The sequence below is a fragment of the Sminthopsis crassicaudata genome, chromosome 1 (assembly GCF_048593235.1).
Source record: "Sminthopsis crassicaudata isolate SCR6 chromosome 1, ASM4859323v1, whole genome shotgun sequence".
Classification (NCBI taxonomy): Eukaryota; Metazoa; Chordata; class Mammalia; order Dasyuromorphia; family Dasyuridae; genus Sminthopsis; species Sminthopsis crassicaudata.
Window position 1 is genome coordinate 528,423,564 of NC_133617.1, and position 26,999 is coordinate 528,450,562.

Sequence of the window (26,999 nt, forward strand, 5' to 3'; positions counted from 1 at the left end):
ATATATGATAAATCCAATATGTGCATACATAGTTATACAACTATCTTGATATACAAGTACAATCAAATCAAATAGGAAAAAATAAGAAAGAAAACAAAATGCAAGCAAACAACAACAAAAAGAGTGAAAATGCAATGTGATTCACACTCAGGTGCCACAGTCCTCTCTCTGGGTGTAGATGGCTCTCTTAATCACAAAATGATTGGAATTAGCATGAATCATCTCCTTGTTGAAGAGAGTCACATCCATCAGAATTGATCTTTGTATAATCTTGTTGCCGTATACAGTGATCTCCTGGTTCTGCTCATTTCACTCAGCATCATTTTATGTAAGTCTCTCCAGGCCTCTCTGAAATCATCTTGCTGTTCGTTTCTTACAGAACCATAATATTCCATAACGTTCATATACCATAACTTATTCAGCCATTCTGCAGTTGATGGGCATCCACTCAGTTTCCAGTTTCTTGCCCCTACAAAGAAGCCTGCCACAAACATTTTTGCACATGTGGATCCCTTTCCCTCCTTTAAGATCTCTTTGGGATACTGGTCCAGTAGAAACACTGCAGGGTGAAAAAAGGTATTCACAGTTTAATAACCTTTTGAACATAGTTCCAAATTGATCTCCAGAATGGCTGGATCCATTCACAATTCCACCAACAATGTATTAGTATCCCAATTTTCTCACATCCCCTCCAGTATTCATCATTATCTTTTCCTGTCATCTTAGCTAATCTGAGAGATGTGTAGTAGTATCTCAGAGTTGTCTTAATTTGCATTTCTCTGATCAGTAGTGATTTAGACACCTTTTCATATGACTAGAAATAGTTTCAATTTCTTTATCTGAAAATTGTCTATTCATATCATTTGACCTGTATCAATTGGAGAATGGCTTGGATTCTTATAAATTTGAGTCAATTCTCTATATAATTTAGAAATGAGACCTTTATCAGAATCCTTAAAAGTAAAAATGCTTTCCCAGTTTATTGCTTTCCTATTAATTTTGTCTGCATTAGTTTTGTTTGTACAAAACCTTTTTAACTTAATATAATCAAAATTATCTATTTGGTGTTCAATAATGAGTTCCAATTCAACTTTGGTTACAAATTCTTGAGGAAGATCTTTTGTACTGTCACCCACCAAACATTTCAAGTAAGAGTATAACACTGAGATGAAATACTTTTTTATGCAAGATATCGGCTGTAGATATAGGCATTTCTTATAAAGTGCAGAGACATTAATGTAGCCTGAGCTCTCTACAATTTTAAAAAGAAAGGACCATAGCTCTGATCAGGCTTATGATCTACCCATATTAACAATCAAGGATATGGATCAGAAAGTAACAAGAGAGCTAATTTCAGTGATGATCAAATTAATGTTCATTGCTCCAGAAAATGCCAAATAGTTACACATATAGTCCTATGATAATGTTATTTACTCATTTACTAGATACTTTGCATTTCATTCCATATGTTCATCATGCATATGTTAATTATGGCATGTTTTTAATATATATCTGTTAAATTAATTTTTTTTTTGCTAATGATTCTCAAATATGTTTATTCAGCCCTAATCTCTCTGCTCATCTCCAGTCTTGCATCAGCAACTATAAAACATCTTGAATTGGATGTTTAGTAGATATTTTAAAGTACAAAACTGAACTCTTTCCTTTTCAGATGCATTCTTTTGGGAAATGAAGCTAGGTGGTCTTTTGCCTTAATTCTTATTTAATCACTGAATGGGTATTCCCTTGGACAAACTGAGACCTGAGAAAAACTTTAGTTTAAAAAGGCCAAGGTCACCTACTGCATTCTGGGCGACCAACCATCATCTTGACTTATACCTTGCTAAGGGACTACAGTGTCTGGAGGAGAGAGTAAGGCAGATGCTTTTGCAAAAGTGTACCTCACTTAAATCCAATTCACAAGCCATTACCATTGATCCTCTTTAAGAAGAAAGGATAGACCTCAATTGAACAGGAAAAAGATACGATATGATAGATGATTAATTGGATACCTATTTTATTCCAATCAGTATTTTTCAATTTGATATGATTCCATAGGGATAGTGATTACAAATTCTATACATTGCACCACAGAACTGTGAATTGCAGATTGTAGGTTCACTTGCTTAATTATAGGAAGTTAATTAGAGGTTTTCTACTCTTTGTTCCTTGACATGGTGACCAAGCCCAATTACATAAAAATTCCCCTGGTTATTTTTGTTGCCTGTGTGTCCCTTGTTATCCCTCTATTGCCCAGAATGGAGAGATGACTATGAGCACATAAACAATGAGTGATCCTGGTTTTGGTCTGTGGCCTACCCTTCTATCAGCCTGTAAGCCCATGTAGATATTTTGACATCTTCTTATTAGCCCAACCCCATAAACCTGATCATCAACTTTATAGGACTTTTTGGAAGGTCAAATTAGGTCTGTTAAGGTCTGCTCTTTATTGCCTTTGTCAATCAATAGGATTTTATGTTGTGTAGACCTTCCCGGAGGGCCAAGGCAAGATCTATTAACCAATGAGATTTTATATTTTTATCCTGCTTCACCTGTATTGTCCAGGTTCCAAGCATTACAAAACTAGAGTCCTGGAGGAAGTAGAAAGCATCTTACATCATGAGGAAGATTGGAGGTCTACTTCATTAGAGTTGGCAATGGATCCTTGAATAAAATGCCATTGGCTCAAAATTCTACCTCAGTTTTTTTTTTTTCTTACAGATTTGAAAATCCCCACAATAGTCAGACCTGTGTTTTAGGAACAGTATTTTGGTAACTATGTGGATTGGGCAAAGGAAAGACCTGAGACCTTTAAGTATTGCAGTAGAGAAAGTACTGAAGACCATTTATTAGCTGTCTGACTTAACTGGTGTCTACCTCAGTCTCCTCAATTGCAAAATGGTAATAATAAAAATATTTGCCAACCAGTGTTGTTATGAGGAATAATTGAATATTTGTAAAATGCTTACAACAGTGCTTAGCACATAGTAGGTGCTTAATATATGTTTATTTTCTTTCCTACTATTTGGGACAACAATTACAATATTCCTAGTGAGAGGTAATGAGAGTTTGAATTTTTGTTTCATTTTGCCTTTCACTCTTGTATGTATCTTTTTATTTATATGTTGTAAGCTTCTTGAAGGCAGGAACTTTTTGTGTTGTGACTTTTTTATATCTTCAGCATTTAGCATAGTGCCTACTACATAAGTAAGCACTTTAGTTTGTAGATTGATTGATTCCACTACTGTTAATGTTGTGTTCCTTGGAATAAGGATGGGCAGATAAAAGGGATACTGATGAGACAGAATTATCACTGGCTCTCTCGCTGGGCTATGACACATAGCTAAAGCCTTTTCCTTGCACTTCCCTAGAGTCAGAGGGATTTCAAAATTGCTTCTTCTATTGTAGAAACATTGTTTAGCCAGCCAGCCCTCCCTCACCTAGGCAAATATTTGCCAGCTCCACTTGAAAAGAAAAGATGAAACAGCTTTCTTCTTCCTGGGTCCCTGGCACTAAAGCTTGCAGTGTTTGTTTAGTCCCCCAAGTGTTCTTGGGCAAAGCTCTTCCCCTTTCAAAGGCCAACCACAGGGAGCAGGAGCTTGTCCGTCCTGAATGAACAAAACGGGCTTTGTGTTCTTTGTGTGAACCTCGCCTGACAGGCAGCCGGCGCTCCCCACTCACTGCTGGCCTTGGGCACAAAAGAAAAGGAAAATGAACCAGAATCGGGCTGGCTGCTTCAGCTGCTTCTATGGCCTCCTGGTCCCCCTGTTTGGTGTCCGGTTGTTCAGGTAACACATGATTCCTTTACAAGGTCTTCTCTCTGCTCCGCAGCAGGGACCCTCTGGGAAGCCCCTCATCCACCTTCTCTGTTTCTGCTTAGTAGAAGACTCTCAAGGATTCCTTTGAGGGTAACTGATGAATACACTACATTTTCCCTTCCATTTCCTCCCTTCTTTTCTTCTGTCTGCTCCCCACAAGAATCTCTACTCTTTTTTTGCTGAATGTTTGTTTAAAAAAAATTATCTTCATTTCCATCGTACAGCCTAAAGCTAATGAGAGTTGCCTCCTGTGATGGGCCATCTTTACTTGGTCTGTATTATTCATTGTCAATGAGAACCAAATGATATCAGAAGTTTGATATCTTGACTTGCAAGTCAATTGGATAAGGCAGAGCTGTGCAAAATCAACAGCCCCACTGTGTCCTCCAGAATCATCTGGGTCCAAGGATAAGATATAGATCAGGAGGAATGGTGATGGCCCTGGCTGCAGTGGGAGACCCTGGCGCTTTTAGGTTAAAGTCTTTTCCAACAAATCCACACAGCCTCTTCGACATGTTCTTGAGGTTTGAGCATCAAGGGAGGAGAACAGGTTGGGGGTGAGGAGGGACTTTAATTCCCAGGTGTTCTGTCCCTCCTCAAATGTGTTGGGACCATCCTATGTGGAGTTTTCCTTTGCTCCCATCACATTCCAGTGATACTTAGCAGTTTTCCCCTTAGTAGTTTATACTCAGTGTACCTACCTTGCCTATTTAACTTATTAAAATATTTACTGAATTGAATTCCTCCTAATTTCACTTTCAAAACATCCCAAAGCACTCCATGAGGCTTCTCATGCTCTCTGTGCTCTTTTGGTGCTCTTTCCTCTCACCTTCCTCCATTTTAACACTTTCTTTTTTTCCATTTAAAAATATTTTTTTCCCAATTACACATTCGATTTTTAAAATTAAAAAAAGGATTTCAAATTCTATGTCTCCCTCCTTCCTTCAGCTCCCCTTTTCTTAAAATGTAAAGCAATCCAATACAGCATATACTTGTTAGCTCTTTCTAGAAATTGTTTTGTGATATTTTATGAATTTTCTGCATTTACTCATTTGGATGCATGTTGTATCCATCAAGATTATAATTTTTTTGAAAATATTTCATTTCTGTCTTTGTATTTCCTGTTTCTTGCACATTGTGTATACACTACTATTACATACAAAAAAAATGCCAAATTGAATTAATGTCCTTTTTCTCTGTAAAATAAAGAAATGCAATTTTCTCCAAGCCCCTCTTTTGCATCTCCAGCTTCTTTGGGGATCATTCTTTGTCACCCTAGGCAGGTAGGGTTCAGCCACCCACAGTCTCAGACCTTGCTACCCAAAATAGACAAGAAATCACCCACATGTGACTTCCTAGAGTTCTTTGAATGACTTAGAGGTCTCAAAGAGATCTGGGTCATGCAGAAGGTGGAAAAAGATGGAGGGACAGATGGGTTGATAAAGGAATACATTAATAATGAGTATTTCTTAGCTAATTACTAAGAGTAATAAAGAACATGTTCAGTCTGTTGAGATGAGGGTGTTATTTCAAGCCAAGAAGCTGCTATTCAAAGCCTAGAAGGACAAGTTTTCCCATCTGCTACCCTAGGCTGAAGAGCCCTAATTAATGCACTTACATGGGACAGGTTTGCCAGCTCCATTCAGGCAAAGGCAGCCTACTATCAAGACAAAGCACAAAGCTGAGCTGTGAATGGGTCTCAGATAGAGGCATGAACTTAATTGTGCCTTGCTAATGAATTTAGATTTCATCTTCTAGCAGTGAAAAATGACACAAGTTTTTTCTGTGCTGAAAAACCTCATATATCTCTATGTCCTGCTGTGTATCTGTATGTGTGCTGGGTCTTAGCAAATCAGGAAAAATATATATTATGAAAAAAAATTATTATTACTAATTCTGATTATTGAAATGCTCATCATCATTTTTGTTATAATAATCCTTACTGTTACCTATCATCAATATTTTAACTTTTATTATTTTATTATTATTTTTATTGTTACTTTTGTTTTTATTATTTATTATTATTATTACTAATCTAGAAAAGGTCAGAAGTTTTGAAAGGCCTGCCTGTTTTTTGTTTGTTTGTTTGTTTTTTGTTTGAATAAAATGAATGAAAACCCACAGTCACAAACTCTAGGTCAAACAAAGGAGCTCAGGAAAGTGTAGGCTCTCATCTATTTTTAGCATGTGAGCAGCTGTTTTGAAGCTCCTTGTAACTCTTTCTTGTTTAATGAAGTCAAGAGTTTAGCTAGGCCTCTAGCCAGTGGAATTAGAGATGAAGAGTAGTCTTAAAATCCAATTAAGATAAAGAAAAGGAATCTTACAAAGGGTTCCAACCAAAGCCTAAAGTTTGATTGGCAAACCAGAAAACACAGATGTACTTCAGTATATATGACATAAAATGACCACATGTTACAGTGTTTTCACATGTGTGTGCTTTTGTGTGTTTGTATGTGCTATGGCCCATGAGAGAGTCTACCTCCCCAACAGCAGTCTGGCTGACCTACCTGGGATTTGGCAGGGAAAGCCTACACAAGCAGAGACAGAGTCTTTATGAACGTCTTTAAAAAAGGTTTACATTTCTGAATTTGGGTAGTTTAAAAAGTAAGACTTTTATTAACTCCATTGTTTTTAATTCACTTTTTTGGATGTTTAGATTTTTTTAAAAAATCATTCTTGTCTCCATAAGCATTTCCCCTCTAAATAGATAAGTTTAGTCTATAAAATCAGAGCCTCAATTGTTTTTATACCATCTCACTTGGGTCTAACCCATTCTCCCCCCTACCAAAAAAAATCCATTATCATATCCAGCAAGAGAGTATCCATCCTTTTTTTTTTTTTTTTTTTTTTTTTTCTAAAACCTAAAATGAAAGGCGAAGAACCCATTATCTCTTGAGGGCACTTATTCATCCTTTGGGCAGCTGAATTAATAGGAAGTTTTTCTTGACAACAAGCTTTTGCAATATCAATCAACAGTCAACAATTGTGGACCAGGTGCTGTGCTAAGTACTGAATGTCCACACATTGCTCCCTTTTCTGCCCTCTGCAGCCAAACAGTACATATTTAATCCATCTTTTACATGACAGCCCTTCAAATACTTGAAGATGGCTGTCATACCCTCCCATCTCCTCCAGCTTTCTCTTATTTAGATTCAACATTCCTATTTCCTTTGACCAGTTCTCACTGGTATGGATTCAAAGTACTTTGCCATCTTAGTTTGTCCTTTTGGGATCCATTTCAGTTTTTCAAAGCATATAGAAAAATAAATAGGGAGACACTGAGATTTGGGGCTGGCCAATAGGACGCAAACAAAAAGAGGAGGAGGTTCAACTCATACTAGTCCAAATCAATCAGTTTATCCTTAATTAATCCACATATTGGACAGTTCTAGTAACTATCTTCCAAAACTCTCAATGAAGTTGTTAGTGATAATGTCTACCCCCTACATAGGAAAGTACCAAGCCCCTAATAAATGTTTGTTTACCCTTTAACTCATGAAGTTGATCAAGGAATTCTAACTCAATTGCACATGCATATATATATATATATATATATATATATATATATATATATATATATATATATATATATATATGTATTACTATATATACATATATGTATATATGTGTGTATTTATACTCACATCATCGGGGTTAGGGGCATGGTACCCCAGAAACTTGGAAAATCCATGTACAAATTTTTGGCTCTCCTTGTACCAGAGAAGAAGTCTGAATTATTATGGTATCAAAAGATAAAATATGCTGATATTTACAATAGTATACATACATTTGATCCATTTCTGAGTTTCTAAATCCTGTGTCATCTGTGGCTTCTACAAAATATAAAAAAACCCATGCTATATTAAAACTAGAATGGGTAAAGTCAGCTGTGGAAGGGAAAACAATATGTGGGTATGTACGCATGTATATGTACATGTATACAAACATCTGCATATGACCATGTGTATGCATGAATATTACAAATGTGCAATTTATTCTTATGTGTATATGTGTACACATTTATATAGATGCATATATATACACACATATAAACTGAATATGTTGTTTATAAGTCTCACATAAGGAGGTGCAGTGATAAGAACCTAAGAACCGGGCTTAGAATCAGGATGATTCATCTTCATGAGTACAATATATTTGTGTTATCCGGGGCAAGTTACTTAATCCTTTTTGCTTTAGTTCCTCAGCTATAAAATGAGCTGGAAAAGGAAATGGCAAACCATTCTATTATCTTTGCAAAGAAAACTCTAAATGAGTCACAAAGAATCAGATATAACTGAAAAATGACCAAATAACAATTTTAATTTATGAGACACAAGCTCTGATTGGACAGAATCTATATTAATGAGTTCATTGGATATGCTGTATACAAATTATAAATTTATTCCTATACATCAATATATATGAAAATATATGTTGCAACAGAGTATGAGAGCTTAATTAATTATATTGATTTAGGTTATTGATCACTCACGATTATTAACATTTCCTCATAATAACTCAGAATTAGCTTCTGAAAATTTTTTAAAATTTATTTATAATTTTTTGACAGTATATATGCATAAGTAATTTTTTTAACATTATCCCTTGTATTCATTTTTCCAAATTATCCCCTCCCTCCCTCTACTCCCTCTCCTTGATGACAGGCAATCCCATACATTTTACATGTGTTACAATATAACCTAGATACAATATATGTGTTTTTCTTGTTGCACATTAAGTATTAGATTCTGAAGGTATAAGTAACCTGGGTAGATAGACAGTAGTGCTAACAATTTACATTCACTTCCCAGTGTTCCTTCTCTGGGTATAGTTATTTCTGTCCATCATTGATCAACTAGAAGTGAGTTGGATCTTCTTTATGTTGAAGATATCCACTTCCATCACAATACATCTTCATACAGCATTGAAGTGTACAGTGATCTTCTGGTTCTGCTCATTTCACTCAGCATCAGTTGATGTAAGTCTCTCCAAGCCTCTCTGTATTCCTCCTGCTGGTCATTTCTTACAGAACAATAATATTCCATAACCTTCATATACCATAATTTATCCAACCATTCTCCAATTGATGGACATCCATTCATCTTCCAGTTTCTAGCCACTACGAAAAGAGCTGCCACAAACATTCTGGCACATACAGGTCCCTTTCCACTCTTTAGTATTTCTTTGGGATATAAGCCTAATGCTGCTGAAAATTTTTGAATGACCATGTTACAAATGAAGTGAGACGCAGAGCAATTAAGTGACTTCAGTAAAGTCAAACATTTAGGAAGTCCTACAGCCAGCAACTAAGCACAATACATGTAAATCTGAGCCTACAATTCTTTCTGGTACCACTTGCCTCCTCGAAGCAGATGATATGACCCTGTGCTGGTTATTATGTAGGACAAGCTCATGTCAGACTATTAGATTATAAACTTCTTGAAGAAAGGGATTGTTTTTCCTTTTTTTTTCTTCTTATTCCCAATGTTTAATACAGTGCCTGACATATAGACATTTAATAAATATTTATTTTCAGACTGTCAAATCAGAATTCTTTCCATCTTGGAAAGATGGAACCTTAAGATACAACCTAAAAGGAACAATGGCAAGTGCCCAATGGGATAAATAGAAATGAATCACACACAGAGATAAGCTAGAAGTAAATAAATAATGGGATGAAATAAAGAAAAACATTCTCTAAAAGGTGGTTGTTGGTGTTCAGTTGTGTATAACTCTAGGAGGCACAGTGGATAAATTACTGGGTTTCAGATTAGGAGCACTCATCTTCATGAGTTTAAATCTGAATCCATACACTTACTAGATGTGTGACTCTAAACAAATTACTAATTTTGTTTGCCTCAGTTTCCTTATCTGTAAAATGAACTGGAGAAAGAAATAATAAAACCCAAATGGAGTCACAAAGATTTGGACACACCTGAAATGACTCAATAATGACAACTCTTTATGATCTCTTGGATCAACTGTCCATGGAGTTTTCTTAGGGAAAAAAACCAAAACCAAAACCAAAAACACTGGAAAGGATTGTCATTTCCTTCTCCAGTTTTATCGAGGCAGAGGTTAAGTGTCTGATATTATATCTGAATTCTGCTCTTTATGACTCTAGATCTAATACTCTATTCATTGTGCCATTTAACTGCCCCAACACCAAAATGTTTTTCTTTACTGGAAAGTGTGAGTTGATGATGATGGGAATAGAAGCAAGTAAAAATTACTTTTCAACCCCATTTAGCAGAGGAAGATTTATTGGAAAGTGTAAAATGTTTCTTTTTCTCTCTGTCCCTGGACTCCTTTCCCTCCTAGCCCTCTAGGGAAATATTTTTGTCTCACATATTCTAAGACTCTTAGACAAAATGCATCATATACATCTTCCATACTTTAAACAGTATTTTCTTTGTCTTGGCCTTTTCTTCAGAAATCCTCTGGGCCTTGAGAGCTCTTAAAAAGCCTTCATTTCAAATTTCTAGAAATGATTCAGGGAAGCCTGCTGATGGGGTTACATTCTTCAAACAGCTCCAATGCATGACCTGCTCCAGGGAAACCAGATTTTAGGTATTCTGTTTGCAGAATCCTTCCTTTAGAGAAAGAAACTCATTAGGGCAACTCAAAGTACATCTGGTACTGCTCATGGCTCACACGCCTGCCTACTTTGTACTATGCTAAGCTGTTTCTGTTACATGGGGATGGGACAGAAAGGAGTCAAAGTAAGGTTCAGTAATTACACAATGAGAGCATCTCTGTGAATCATTTGTTAGACAGAACATTTACCCTGGAATATTTCAATGTGGGAAAAGTTTGTGTTTGATACCTTTTAACTTTCCTTCATATATCTCTTCCTTATCCTTTTAGCATCCACTCAACACTCATGGGTCCAATGCACTCACCTAGATGTAGGAATCTCTAAGGAATCAAGAAGAAAGACAACTAAGGTGTTAGTGACGTCAATTTAATGAGCATTATTTTAAAAAATTAATTTATTTATTTTAATACACATTGCTTTATGAATCATGTTGAGAGAGAAAAAATCAGAACAAAAGGGGAAAACCATGGCAGAAAAAAAGAAGTGAACATAGCATGTATTGATTTATATTCAGTCTCCATAGTTCTTTTTCTGGTTGCAGATGCATTTCCTGTCCAAAGTCTTTTGGGATTGCTTTGGATTACTGGACTACTGAGAAGAACCAAGTCTTTCATAGTTAATCATTGCACATTTTTACTGTTATTGTATACAATGTATTACTGGTTCTGCTTGTTCTACTCAGCATCAGAAAGGCCTTTCCAGGCCTTTCCAAAATCAGCTTCTTCATCATTTTTCATAGAACAATAATATTCCATTATCTTCATGTACCACCACTTGTTCAGCCATTTCTCAACTGAGGGACATTGATTACTTATTTTTCAATTCTTTGTTATCACAAAAAGAGCTGCTACAAACATTTGTGCACATGTGGGTCCTTTCCCCTCCTTTATGATTTCCTTGGGATACAGACCCAGTAGTAATATTGCTGGATCAAAGGATGTGTACAGTTTTATAGCCTTTTGGGCATAGTTCCAGACTGCTCTCCAGAATGGTTAGATCATTTCACAACTCCACCAAAAATGATTAATGTCCCAGTTTTCCCACATCCCCTCTAACATTTATCCTTATCTTTTCCTGTCATTTTAGCCAATCTGAGAGGTGTGAGGTGGTAATTTGCATTTTTCCAATTTAGAGTGATTTTGAGCATTTTTTTTCATATATGGCTTTAATTTCATCATCTGAAAATTGTCTGTTAATATCCTGTGACCATTTATCAATTGGGGAATGATTCAATGAGCATTTTTAAAGTGCCTTATAAACAAATGCCTTATGTCCAGGCTATGGTATACAGTTGGTTGGATAATATATAGAACTAGTCTCTCAATATATATGTCTTTGGCAGATACTATGTATGAATGGAGAATAAGCTGTATTTAGATTGAAGCTAATGCTCAGAACACACTAGAAGAGGAGAATAAATTAGGCTACCTTTGAGAGACTCTACAATGCTTTTTATTACCCCAAATCTCTACCTGAAATAAAGGCACATTAAAAAAAAATTCTCAATATGTCATTTATTTATTTTGAGTTTTTATTTTTCCAAATACATACAAAGATAGTTTTCAACATTCACCTTTGCAAAACCTTGTGTTCCAAGTTTTTCTCTCTCCCTCCCTTCCACCACCCCCTTCCCATAGATAGCAAACAATCCAATATAGGTTAAACATGTGCAATTCTAGATTTTCCATACTGTGCAAGAAAAATCAGATCAAAAGGTGAAAGAAAAAAATATAAGAAAGAAAAAACATTGCAAAAGGTGAAAATACTATGTTTTTTTTAATTTTTATTTTATTTTATAATTATAACATTTTTTGACAGTACATATGCATGGGTAATTTTTTACAACATTATCCCTTGCACTTACTTCTATTCAGATTTTTTTCCCTTCCTCCCCCAACCCCCTCCCCCAGATGTCAAGCAGTCTTATATATGTTAAATATATTACAATATATTCTAGATACAATATATGTGTGTAGAACCGAATTTTTTGTTGCACAGGAAGAATTAGATTCAGAAGGTAAAAATAACAGTTTACATTCATTGAAAATACTATGTTTTGATACACATTCAGTGTCCATGGTTCTTTCTCTGGATGCAGATGGCTCTTTCCATAATACGTCTATTAGAATTGCAAAAGCACATTTTTAAGGAAATAAATTTTTATTGATATTTTAATATAACTTATATTCCCCACCATATCTCTGTCCCATTTCCTTTCAGAGCAATATCCCTTATTATAATGAATAAAAAAGAAAATAAAAGAAAATGTTTCATAAAATTAACCAATAAATTTGAAAATATCTAGATTACACACAATATTCCATGCCCATAGTTCGCTGCCTCTGAAAAGAAGCAGTGTCTTCTTTAATATTCTCTTGGGCCAAGCTTGGGCATTATGAATTTATGGCAGCTTTAACTTTTTGGCTGTTGTTTCCATTTACCTCATAGTTATTGTTGGAAAGTTTTCCTGATTCTGTTTACTTTATTCTATATATAATCTTCTCTGTATTCATCATTTTTATAATTTCTTTTAACACAATAACATTATCCTACATCATAACATCCATACACAATTTGTGTAGTCATCTTTTAATTAATAGGCATCTGCTTAGTTTCTAGTTATTCACCACCACACAAAAATATTGCTGTAAATGTTATAATATGTATGGAGTCCCATTTTTTAGCAACAATAATCTTTTGATGTCATATGACAACACTAGATAACCCCTATTGGAAAATTATCTCCAAAGAATTAAAATTGCAGGTCATCCAAAGGGTAATGGGTACAATTAGATTACAACATATTACCAGTGAGGAGTTGTCTGGGAAAAGTTATGTAAAAGCTTTCATCAAATAATGGTATCATCAGAAAAAGTAAAGGAGCTATTTATCAAGAATAAGAATAATGACAAAATAGATCACATATTGATAGCTGCAAAATTTTAAGAGATCCAAAGAAGGCCCTCAGCATACTGAGTATAATCTTGGTGGAAGATTTGTGGGAGAGACTGTCAAAATGAGTCATAAAAGATGAAAACAGATGGAGGGGCTTAGATCTGCACCTATGGAGGGCCTGTCTAAATTAATAAGCAGCTAGATGGGGCAGTGGATAAAGCATCAGGTCTAGAATCAAGAAGGTCCACATTCAAATCTGGTCCCAGGCACTTGAGGCTGTGTGACCCTGGGCTTCACTTTGTTGCCTCAGTTTTCCCATCTGTAAAATGAGCTAGAGAAGGAAATGACAAACTGCTCCAACACTTTACCAAGGAAACTTTAAATAGGATCACAAAGAGTCAGACATGACAGAAATGACTGAATAATGACCCATGTTAGTGATATTTTATGTTGTTTGAAGCACAGTTTTAAGTCATTAGCTTAAAACAGGATCCTAGGAAATTTTGTATTAAGAATAGGATAAGAGTGAGGTACACAATGCTTATTTTTTTTTTAAAAAGGGATAAATATTTAATAATACAGTTTTAGGTCTTATGGTACTTACAAAATTCTTTGGGGCTAAGGTAAAGTTTCCAGAACACTTAAAATGGTGACAGGGAGCAAATGCCTACCCTTTATTTGGATCAGGCCAGCCTTATGGTGTTTGAATGGGATCTGCTCTAGTAAATTATAAGTTCTGTAAGAGGACAGAAGAAAGGTCTTCTCTTTTCTTAGTCATTGGATTCTTAACAAACATTCTGGTGTGATTGTTGGCTCTGTCTTAATCTAATCACTGAGCTCTTTGTTAAAATATGCTCTCCCTTCCCTAAAAGTATTATGACTCGAAAAGCTTCCTATAGTTCTAATTTCCTAGGGTTCTGTTATTTTATCTAAGTTAGTAGCTGTTATAGAGAGAAAAATACCAAAATATAGACTCCTACAATCAGGAGACACCGCAGAGCTTGTTCAGTTCAACCTCCTGCTGGATGTACAAATCTCTCCCACATCATCCTTTGTAGGGGGTCATTCAGCATTTTTTTAAGCACTGACAATTCAAAAAGCATTCTTTCAACCTTGCTGATCTGAGAATCTGATATATATCTATTGATTGGGTTTTTAAAAATCTGCCTAGTCCATACAAACTCTCCCCCACACACACCTTAGATCTAGGATTTGCTTTTCTCCTTCCCTCAATCAGGATAAACAGTGAATGAAATTAATAAAAATAATTCTACAAGGCTATTAAGAGAGAGAGAATCAGACAGAGAAAGAGAGTGGGAGAGAGAGCGAGAGATAGAGACAGAGAGAGGGACAGAGACAGAATTAGAGAGAGACCGACAGAGGCACACAGAGAGAAAGAGAGTGACAGAGACAAAGAGAAAGAGACACACAGAGAGATATAGAGAGGCAGAGACAGGGACAGAGACAATGAGACACACAGAGACAGAATTAGAGAGATAAAGACAGAGGAGAGAGACAGAGGGACAGAGGGACAGAGAGAGAGGCAGAGAGACAGAGAACATCAATTGTGTTTACTATGTGCCAGGCACTGTTAAGTACTAGAGATTCAAATACAAGTTAACAAGATAGCCCCTTGAGCTTACATTCTATTGGGGGGGACATAAAGGGGAACTGAAAAAAGGGGAAGGGACAGAAAAGGATAAGGTTGTTCTCCACAAAGAGAAGTCCAGAGAGAAAGTGAGCCAGAACTACAGGAAACATGTTTGCACCTCATGAAATGATAGTCCAGGCAGGAGAACTCACCAGAAAAATGGACGTCTGGACAAAGGCATTTTTATAACACGCTGCTGATGAGACCTTACATGTGCATGTTGAGTTTACGGTTACAAGATGTTTTACATAAATTATCTCATTTAGGTCCTCACAATAAAACTGAGGTAAGTAGGGAAGGCATTATTTTATCCCCATTTTTCAGTTAAGGAAACAAAGGCTTTATTAAGATTTAGTACTTCATCTAAAGTCATACAGCTATAAATGGTAGAAAGGATTTAGACCTAAGTCTCCTGTCTTTTCAATCAGTGTCCTTAACATAATGACCTTTGGGTAAAGAAAATCTTAGAGTCGTCTCTCTGTGTAGTCAGAGAACATTAAATGGGTCTTTTAAAAAAATCTAGTATTCTTTTGATTATACCATAGATTCTATCTCTAAATGAATGACTTTTAGAGATTGAATCTATGGTATAATTGAAAGAATACTGAATTTGATAATGACATAATTTTAAATAAAATTAAATAATTTGAATAGAAGAATACTTCTCAGGTTAGTAAAAACTGTGGTCTTGAATATTTTCAAGAATTTTCCTACAGTCATTTTTTCCCTCTTGGATAAAACATGACTGCCTGGCTAAGTCCACAGCTGCCAACAGAGCTTCACTAAAATATTCTTAGATGGAGAAGAATCCCGTCTCTCTTTCATCAGTACCCAGTGGAAGTGAGCAAAATTTTCAGTTTCTATCTTCAACTAATCCAGTGAATTGTACCCGTCATGGGCCTCTTTTTTTTTTTCAGTCTGAATGAAATAGGATAATAAAGGTTTCCCTCAATCTTTACCTCACCTCCCCCAGATTCCTTTTTTGTACATTATTACTGATAATTGGTTGACTTTTTTTTTTCAAGAGCAGGTGGGCCTTGATGTATTAATTGGCTGTGAGAAGTTTTCCCTCCCCTTTTATTGCTAGGGTGTTAATTACACTAGGAGAAGGATGCTCCCCTGCCTCTCTGGGTACCTGGATAAAGATGACTGCAAGTGGTAGCTGGGGGACACTAAGAAATAAAATATCTCTGAACCCTGGGCCCCATTAGTGGCTTTGAAATACAAAGTGGCAATGGGGAATATACATTGGAGCTTCTTGGTGGTTTTCTTGGAAACTACCGTTCCGACACTGAGAAATGGGGCATTCTCACAGCACAGCCTGAGAGGGAGATGTCGTGTCAGGGGAATAGCTGGAGCAGCATCTGAGAGGGAGGTGTTGCCAGGTAGAGGCTGGAGCACTCAGATGCTCTCTTGCTGACATGCTTTGAGAGCTGACTATCAAGAATGAACTCATCTTGCTCCAGGAACCTGACAGTTCTCAGTTCTTTCTAGTTACTGAAAATGTCTGCCCTCTGCATGTGCCCAAAACAGCTGCTGCATCTGGGAGATGATTGTCAGGAAGCACTAGGAAAAGGATGATAAAGAGAAATCAAGCCTGTGATTTCATTTTGTCTTTTAATACTCAGAAGCCAGAATCATCATGCACGTGCACTGCAGGCAGAGGATAAAAATAGAATTTCCATAATCACAACAATTAATAAACACTTCCCTTTTATAGTATGAAAGTTTTTAAAGTGTTTTTTCTGCTTATTATCTCATTTGTTATTCACAACAACCTTATAAGCTAAGAAGGACACAGATAATTAATATTCTTTTAAGTATAGGGGAGCGTATTTCAGACCACACACACAAAACCACACACATATTTTTATGTGATTACTAAAAATCATATATATATATATATTTATGTATATATGCAAAAATACACACATTATATATAATATGTATATTATTACATATATATACATACATACATACATATATGTACATATACATGTATATATATATATACACTTGTATGTTTGCATGTATAAGTGCACACACTTATCCAAGAAAAGTGTGGCTAAGCAGGAGAAAAAAAATCACTTTGCTTGTTGGGTTTAACATTTCACTTCTGTCTTTTTTTCTTCCATTAATTCAAATGGGAGAACAAAAATATTTGAGGGATTTAAAAATGGGTGGCCCCAGTTCCAGAAAACCTTTGATAATTTGTTGGAAAAGCTTCCTCTAAACAGAGTCTAACTGCAATGTAGCCAATAGACATTTGCTGGGGAGTTTCAAAGGATTTCTAACCCTTAGTCAAAATGAGGTTTATGAGAAAGACTCTACTTGTAGTAAGCAGGAAGGGGAATTAAAAAAAATAAACATAGGTTTGTGAGTAGCCCAAAAATCATGGTACCTAAAGGGAGGAATATCATTTTGGAAAGGAGATGTCTATTTTAGCTAAGACTGAAAATGGACAGAGCTTTAAGAATACAGAGGTCTGTATTCTTAAAAGAGCTAGGGCAACAACTTAAATGGAAAGAACAAAACAAATAAAACAATAATATGTAATTTTCATGACCTTGTTTGGTCACAAGGTGAGACTTCCTTGTAGAAGATGAAAACTATGATTGCAGAATGTTGTACATACATACTATCAGGCTCAAGTGATGCTTGGGTTAGTTTTGCTAAACTACTTTTCCCTGTTCTTTCTTATTTATTCTATTTCATAAAAATGGCTTGTTGGATAGAGGAAAAACTTCTTGAGAAGTGAAAAGGATGTATAAACAAACAAAAATTTTAATTAGGAAATGAAACAGCTGTGGTATAAGACTGAGCTTTCAGGTAAGAGTTCACTTTTCCTTTTATGGGAAAGAAGTTAATACTTCAACTGTAGGCTCCAGCTAAAGGATCTGGAAGCAGAGAAAAGCCCCTTAACCTTGCGCTTAATGGAACCATGTCTGGGTAGCAACCAACAACTAATGTAAGAATGAAGACCAATTTACTAAGCAGGAGCTACCACTCCATAAACAGGAAGTAATACACAGTAAGCACTAGAGCATATGGCAGATAGTAAGTGCTAAATAAATCCTTATTGATTGATTGGCTGGTTTATATATTGATTACCTACACAGCAGAGAAGGCAGTTAGGTGGACCCCAGTGGATGGAGCACAAGATTTGGAAGCAGAAAAACTCATTCTTCATGAATCCAAATTACTAATTGTATGACTCTGAGCAAGTCACTTAACTCTGACTCAGTTTCCTCATCTGTAAGATAAGCTGGAGAAGGAAATGGTAAACTATTTTAGTGTCTTTGCCAAGAAAACCCCCAAATGGGGTCACAAAGGGTCTAAAATGAACAACAAATCAGGCAGAGACAACATTCTTCACAGAAGCTCTGTATTTCTTAGAAATAACAATGAGCAAAGCTAAGAAGGAGCAACATAAAGATTTCATTAAGGAGTATCAGCAACCCGGCTATCATAGAAATCTAAGGTTTAGCTCTATAGAATCCTGTTCACACATTCCTCTTTGTATGTGCCCCAACCACACAGATTGCATATCTGTGTATTCCTCCAAATATGGATATTTCCATATGTGTTCTCTACATAGATGTACTTTTCCCACAGATGGCATATGTACCTGTGGGAGCATTTCCCAAGTTTACATGTTTTAAAAGCTTTAGTGTTCATTTTTCTTATTGTTGTGCTTTATTAAATGCCTTTCCTTTGAATCACTTGAAACAATAGAAAACATAAATATATCAACTAGAACTCCCTGAGTTCTATGTTTCTGAGTAGATGCAGTCACAGAAAACCATAAACCTGGAGCAGGCTTCTCTGGGGACTCACTATGGAAATAATGAGGTGTCTTCAGTTGCTACATATAGATGAATAAAAGCAAAAATTAAAGAGATTAAATAACTCACTCAAGATCACCTAAATAACAAGTGGTGAAGCCAGAACTAGAACTATTCTTCTGACACTTGACACCTGGAACAGCCTCTTTTCTTTAAAAAAATAAAAAAAGTGGCAAGAGTTCATTAGTACTCAAATTTATTCAGCTTTTGTATAGCACCTACTGCTTTCACAAGGTCAAATTCATGGATAACTTCCAGAGATTCCAAAGGGCTCAAATGAATCTGCTTTACAAAAATCATGTCTGTTTTATAAGTCAGGGGTGATTTCCTCTTCCATCAACCAATGAATGGAAATTGTCCTAGAGGAACTGAATAATATCATTCTTGAGAATCTCAACGTAAATGAAACCAGATGACAATAGGAAGTTGTAGCTAAAGGATGACTCCAAGATTCTCCTTGGGAAAATAAATAAAAGATTTGGTAGAACTGGTTTTATTATATATCTAAAAGCAACAAAAAAACCCATTATTTCATGGACCATTTCATCAGATTTGGCAGTTGTTATGATAAGCATTTGCATAAAAACTCCCATGAAGATAAACATTTTGCAAAGACCGCTTCCCCCAGGAAGCTTTCCTTAATTCCCCCAAGTCCTCTCTCAGTTCTCATATAATATATTGTCCCCCTTCTACTGAAGCTTTCAAGTAACATTCTGTATTATAATTGTGTATGTCATATCTCTTCACTAGACTATAAGCTAGTCTAATGTAATTTGTACCTCTACTGGTGTCTATATAGTGTTCTATATAGAAATGTTGCTAAACAAATGTTTATTGAGTTGAAATGAATTGTTAGCCATCAAGAAGGATTATCCATCCCAGAAAGATTATTCCTTTCTGCACACCTTACATATTTTGTTCATTGGATCCCACTACTGATATCTTGTTATGATTCATTCTCATCCCTCTCAATTGTTTGAAAGAATCTCTTCCATCTGCTTCTCACCCTAAGGTTGGCAAGGATTATGGAGAGATTTGTTTGAGATCCTGCTTTTCTAGCACTGACCCTCATGATTAGAGAAGGGAATACTTAAGGGCATGTCTGCTTGTGGTTGAGGGGTTTGCTAATCAACTGATATTGGTTTTTTTCTTCATTCTACTGAAGAAGCCCTTAACCTGGAGTTCAAGAATGTGTTGTTGTTTTTAGTATTCTGAAAATCACATTCCACTATCATTGCTTTCCTTTCCTTTGTAATCCTATGTATTATTTTATTTAATTAAAAACATCATTCTGAGGAGTCACAAGATGGTTTCTGTAAATAGTATTTTATTTTTCAAATTATATATAAAGATAATTTTCAATATTCATTTTTTAAATAAAATTTTGAATTCCAAATTTTTCTCTTTCGATATCTTCCCTTACTTCTCCCGAGATGGCAAGTCATCTGATATAAGTTACACATGTGCAATTATGTTAAACATATTTTCACATTAATCATGTTGTGAAAGAAGACAGAATAAGAGGGGAAAAAACAAAAAAACAAAATAATGTACAAAACACTTTTCACATAAATAAAGCCAGATCTAAAAAATTGGGAAAATATTAATTGCTTATAGCTAGACTGAGCTAATATAATAAAAATGACAATTCTACCTAAATTAATTTATTTATTCAGTACCATAATAATCAAGCCACCCAAATATTAATTTTTTAGAACTTCACAAAATTTTCAAAGGATTCTATGACAAACAAAAATGTTAAGGACCCTTGTTTGAGTATCTGTCTTTATGTATAGTCTGGAGAAACACCAGTGTGATAAATGTAAAGGGACGGGAAAAAGCAAAGGAACTATCCATCAATGTGGTGAATGTAGAGGGATAGAAAAAGATCAAAGAAGAAACTACCTATCAATGTTCCAAAAGAATAAAGCCTTGCAAGTAAAATGGACTAAATTTCAGAGTTTCAAGAAGTCATGCTAAAGTGCCATTAAAAATGCATCAGAATTAGAACCAATAATTGGAACTTATGGGAAGGCAGAAGAAGAAAATACTATCCAGTAATGAAGAAACAAAACAAAACAAAACATTTTGTCATACATTCTAGACTGGAGTTTTACAAACCATCTAGACCAAATCCCAATTAATTTCAGAGGTGAAATTAAATGACTTGCCAATGTCACACATATGGTAAATGTATATAGCCAGCCTTTGAACCCAAATGTCCTGAAACCAAATTCCGGACTTTTTCTATTACTATTGGGGATATTGGGTAGAAGGTTGGGTTAGATGATTTCTGAATTCTTTTTTATTCTTTTTTTATTAAGGCTTTTTAATTTTCAAAAGATATGTATAGATAATTTTTCAACATTAATCCTTGCCAAACCTTGTCTTCCAATCCCCCCTTTTCCCTACTCCCTCCCCTAGATAGCAAAAATCCAATACATGTTAAACATGGCAAAAACATATGTTAAATAAAATATATGCATACATATTTATACAATTATCTTGCTGCACAAGAAAAATCAGATCAAAAAGAAAAAAAAAACCAAGAAAATAAAATTAAATGCAAGCAAATAACAACAAAAAGAGTAAGAATGCTATATTGTGATCCACACTGAGTTCCCACAGTCCTTTCTCTGTGTGTAGATGTCTCTTTTCTTCACAAGATCATTGGAACTGGAATCAATCATCTCATTGTTGAAGAGACTTGAATCCATCAGAATTGATCATCATATAATCTTGCTGTTGCTATGTACAATGATCTCCTGGCTCTTCTCATTTCATTTAGCATCAATTCATGTTTCTCTGAAATCATCCTGCTGATCTTCTCTTATAGAACAATCATATCCCATAACATTTATATACCATAAATTGTTTAGCCATTCTCCAACTGATGGGTAGCCACTCAGTTTCCAGTTTCTGGCCAGTATGAAAAGGGCCACCACAAAACATTTTTGTATATGTTGGTCCATGTCCTTCCTTTAAGATCCCTTTGGGATATAAGCCCAGTAGAAGCACTGCTGGATCAAAGGATATTCACAATTTGATACCCCTTTGGGAATAATTCCAAATTGCTCTCCAAAATGGTTGGATCAGTTCCCAATTCCACCAACACTACATTAGAGCCCCAGTTTTCCCACATCCCCTCCAATATTCATCATTATCTTTTCCTGTCATTTTAGCCAATCTGACAGATGTATAGTGGTATCTCAGGGTTATCTTAATTTCCATTTCTCTGATCAATAGTGATTTAGAGCACCTTTTCATATGATTAGAAATGGTTTTAATTTCATCTGAAAATTGTGTGTATTCTTTGACCATTTATCAATTGGAGAATGGCTTGAATTATTATAAATTTGAGTCAATTCTCTCTATATTTTAGAAATGAGGCCTTTATCAGAAATTTGAATATAAAAATGTTTCCCCAATTTATTGTTTCCCTTCTAATCTTGTCTGCATTGGTTTTGTTTGCATAACAACTTTTTACCTTAATATAATGTTTATATTAAATCAAAACTTATCTATTTGATGTTCAGTTATGAGTTTCAGTTCTTCTTTGGTCACAAATTCCTTCCTATTCTACAGATCTGAGCGGTAAACTATTCTATGTTCTTCTAATTTGCTTATAATATCACTCTTTTTATTTAAATCATGGACCCATTTCAACCTTATCCTGGTATAAGGTGTTAGGTATGGGTCAATGCTTAGTTTCTGACATACTAATTTCTAATTTTTCCAAAATTCTTTTATAGTCTAAGAATTCTACATGCAATATTTACTATGAAAGAATTAGCACAGTCCAAAGTGAGCTGTTTCTCTCTTCTCAAATAGAATGAGTGCTTTGGCTTGAATAGTCAGTATGTTGCTTCTCTAATCCTAACCCAGGAGTCTAATTTAGTCCAAAGCAGAGACAATGGGAGGTAAACTGATTTCCTGGGTCAAGCGACTGACTTTTCAACTATCAATGATTTGAATACCTGCAGGCAAGGCTAGGAACTCACTCCTTTAAGCAACTTTAGACAGACACGTCTTTTGGCTTCCCACACTGAAAGCAAAGTAAGGAAATACATTGGTTCCCTCTGCTGCTAAAAGATTCTGGGGCATCTGACATAGGTTGAGAAAGCACTGGCAGCTGCATAGAGATAGGGTCACCTTTTGAGTAGTGATAACACTTCTGATCTGTCTGTCATCAGTTCAGGAGATACTGTAAAATCTCATCTGATCGTTTTGCAAAGGAAAGATAAAAACAAGGTTTCACAGTGAAAGGGAAGTGTTGGAAAGCTGCCAACAAGACCATTAGTGAGATGCTGTAGTGTGACTGGGCAAAAATTACAGATGAGGAAAAATGGGCATAACGGGGCTTCACTGTGAGAGCATACAAAAGTTCTTTGTCTTCTCGTAGGACCTTTTCCTAAAAGATTATAAATTCACATGCTGTAATTTTGGACTTATAACTCTTTCTGGGTATTTGTCACCCATCCTTGGAATCTAGCTGCATCTTTTCTTTAACAAATCAGACTGTTTATAACCCACAGATTGTGTATACATTAAGCCATTTAAGTAGAAATATGTGCTTTTGAAAATGGGCCAGTCCATCTGGAAATGGCCTGCCAGAACTGATAGAGTAGAGATAAACTCTAAAGGGATGCAGACAAAATGAAGCTAATAAAATTTTTTAAAAATTAATTTCTACCATTTTGAATTCATTGTTAACTCAATAATAAAGAGGCTTCAGTATCTTAAATTGAATTAGCTGATTTCTGCTTTAGTTCTAATTTTAGAGGCTGGGGATACCTTATACCAATCATTGCCTCAGTTTCCTTGACTACTTAAAGATCTCGGGGCACTGAATAACTTTTCATTCAATCCATTTGAATTTACTACCATATTTTATTCACACACACACACAGGTTATCTAAATCCATAAATGCAGAAATCATTTTTCAAAGGAAAAAATCCAAGCAATTAACCACAACATGATTTTTTTTCAAATCCCCAAAAACTGAATAAATATAAATTAAAGTCATTCTAAGGTTCCAAGTCATGTCCATCAGCTTGGCAAACATGACAGAAAAAGCAAATGACAATCATTGGAAGAGCTAAGGAAAGGCACACTAATGCTGTTTTGAAATGGTTTAGTCACTTAAAAATATTTAGTATTTCATTTTCTCCCAGTTACATGTAAAGACAACATTCATTTTTAAAACTTTGAGTTCCTATACCCAAAGAACTATCAAACTTTGCATATCCTTTGATCCAACAGTATCTCTACTGGGTCTGTATTTCAAAGAGATCATAAAAAAGGGAAAGGAATTCATGTGTAAAAATGTTTATAGTAGTCTTTTTGCAGAGGCAATGAATCTGGAAACTGAATGGATGCCCATCAGTTGGAGAATGGTGGAATAACTTTTATATATAAAAGTAATGGAGTATTATTATTCTATAAGAAATAATGAGCAGGCTGATTTCAGAAAAGCCTGAAAAGACTTATGTGAACTGATGCTAAAAGAAGGGAATACAACCAAGAGAACATTGTACACAGCAACAAGAAGAATATATAAAGAGCAACTGTGATAGACTTGGCTCTTTGCAACACTGAAGTGATTCAAGGCAGTTCCAATAGACTTGTAATGGAAAGTGCCATCCACATGCAGAGAGAGAATTATGGAAATTGAATATGGATCAAACAATAGTATTTTCATCTTTATTGTTGTTGTGTTTCTTTGTTTGCTTGTTTTTCTTTCTCACTTTTTCTGTCACCTTTTGATATGATTTTTCTTATGAAGCATGATGAATATGGAAATATGCTTAGAAGAATTTCACATGTTTAACCTATATTCGACTTGTTTGCTACATATGGGATAAAGTGAGGAGAAAAATGGCACACAAAGTTTTGTAAATATGAACGTTGAAAAACATAAACCAAAACCAACATCAACCACAAAAACATCTCAAGAAAAATAATAAAGTAAAAATGTATATTTCAATTTGTATTCAAATACCATCAGTTCTTTCTCTGAGGAAGGACAGCATTTTTTTATCATTGTGTCCTTCATAGTTCTTTTGTACTAATGTATTGCTGAGAATAGGTAATTCATTTACAGCTGATCATCTTAAAATATTGCTTTTACTTTGCACATAGTACATTTCACTCTGCATCAGCAAGTAAGCCTTAGAGGTAATTCTCAGATTTTCCTGAGACATTCTGCTCATCATTTCTTATAGCACAATAGTATTCCAATACATCAGATACCACAATTTATTCATCCATTCCCCAAATGATGAGCATTCCCTCAGTTTCCAATACTTTGCCATTAGAAACGAGTTGCCATAAGTATTCTTGTATATATAGGTCCTTTTCTCTGTGTGTTTTTTTTTAATCTCCTTCTGAATACAAACCTATAGTGATATTTCTAAAACAAAGGGTATGCAGGATTTAATAGCCCATTGGGTATCGTTTTAAATTGCTATACAGAATGGTTTAATCAGTTCATAACTCCATCAACAAAGCATTTTTCATGTTTCTTTTCTGTACTATTAGCTAATCTAATAGGGATGAGATAGTAGCTCAGAATTGTTTTAACTTGCATTTTTTCTAATATATAATGAGTTAGGGCATTTTCCACATGGCTATAGATAACTTATTATTTCATTTGCAAACTGTTCATATTTTTGGATCACTTATTATTTGGGGAAAGGCTCTTTTCTTTATAAATTTGACTCAATTCTCTATGTGTTTGAGAATTTAGCCTTTATAAGAGAAACTTGCTTCAAAATTTTTTTTCACAATTACTACTGCTAAATGTATTTCCCTTCATCCTATTTCCCCTATATTTATTCTATTCTTTCTCTCCTTCTACCCCTTTGTTTCTACTTTTATTTCTAACTAGCCCCTCCTCAAATCTGCCCTCCCTTCTATCACTCCTCCTTTTCTCTTATCTTCTTCCTCTCTTTCCTATTGGGTAAAATAGATTTCTATACCTGTTGTATATTATTCCCTCTTTGAGCTAATTCTGATGAGAGAAAGATTCATTTATTCCCCCTTATCTCTTTCCTTTTCTACTTTACTTGAAAAATTCTTCTTGCCTTTTTATGTGAGATAATTTACCCCATTCTACATACATCTGCTTTTCCCTTTCTCCCAATACATTCCACACTTACTACTTAATTTTATTTCTTTTTAGAGATCATCCCTTTATATTCAACTCACACCTATGTTCTTATCTCTATACACTTCTTCTAATTGCCTTAATAATGAGAAAGTTTTTAGGAGTCACAATTTTCATCTTTCCATGTAGGAATGCAAATAGTGTAACTTTATTAAATCTCTTATGATTTCCCTTTCCTTTTAGCTACTTATGCTTTTCTTGAGTATTATATTTGAAAGTTAAATTTTCTATTCAGTTCTGGTCATTTCATCAAAAATGTTTGAAAAGCTTCTATTTCATTCAATATCCATTTTTTTTCACTTGAAGTATTATACTTATTTTGCTGGGCAGGGTTTTTTTTTAATTTATTTATAACCTAGCTTTTGTCCCCCAGAATATTATATTACAAGCCCTTCCTGCCTTAATATACAGTGGTCCTCAAATTTTTAAATGGGGGGCCAGTTCACTGTCCCTCAGACTGTGGGAGGGCCGGACTATAGTAAAAACAAAAACTCACACTCTGTCTCTGCCCCTCAGCCCATTTGCCATAACCCGGCAGGCTGCATAAAGGTCCTCAGCAAGCCGCATCTGGCCCATGGGCCGTAGTTTGAGAACCCCTGATATAGAAGCTGCTAAATGTTGTGCTATCTTGACTATAGCTCCATGATACTTGAGTTGTTTCTTTTTGGTTGCTTACAATATTTTCTCCTTGACCTAAGAACTCTAGAATTTGGTCAAAATATTCCTAAGAGTTTTCATTTGGTGATCTCTTTTGGGAGGTGATCAGTGAATTCTTTCAATTTCTATTCTATCCTTTGGTTCTATAGGGCAATTTTCCTTGATAATTTCTTTAAAGATGATGTCTAGCTCTTTTTTTTTGATCACGGTTTTCAGGTAGTCCAATAATTTTAGAATTCTCTCTCCTGGATCTATTTTCCAGGTCAGTTGTTTTTTCAATAAAATATTTTATAATACCTTCTTTTTTCATTATTTTCTTTTTATTGTATTGTTTCTTGATTTCCCATAAAGTCATTAGCTTCCAAT

General features: G+C 35.1%; 1 long non-coding RNA gene across 1 annotated transcript in view; it reads left to right on the top strand.

Moving 5' to 3' along the window:
• The first annotated feature begins 3,600 nt into the window (after positions 1 to 3,600).
• Positions 3,601 to 26,999, top strand: part of LOC141550806 (uncharacterized) — a 63,690-nt gene continuing 40,291 nt past the window's right edge. The window contains exon 1 of the long non-coding RNA XR_012484685.1: positions 3,601 to 3,788. This is a non-coding gene — a long non-coding RNA (uncharacterized LOC141550806). The remainder of the gene's footprint in view (positions 3,789 to 26,999) is intronic.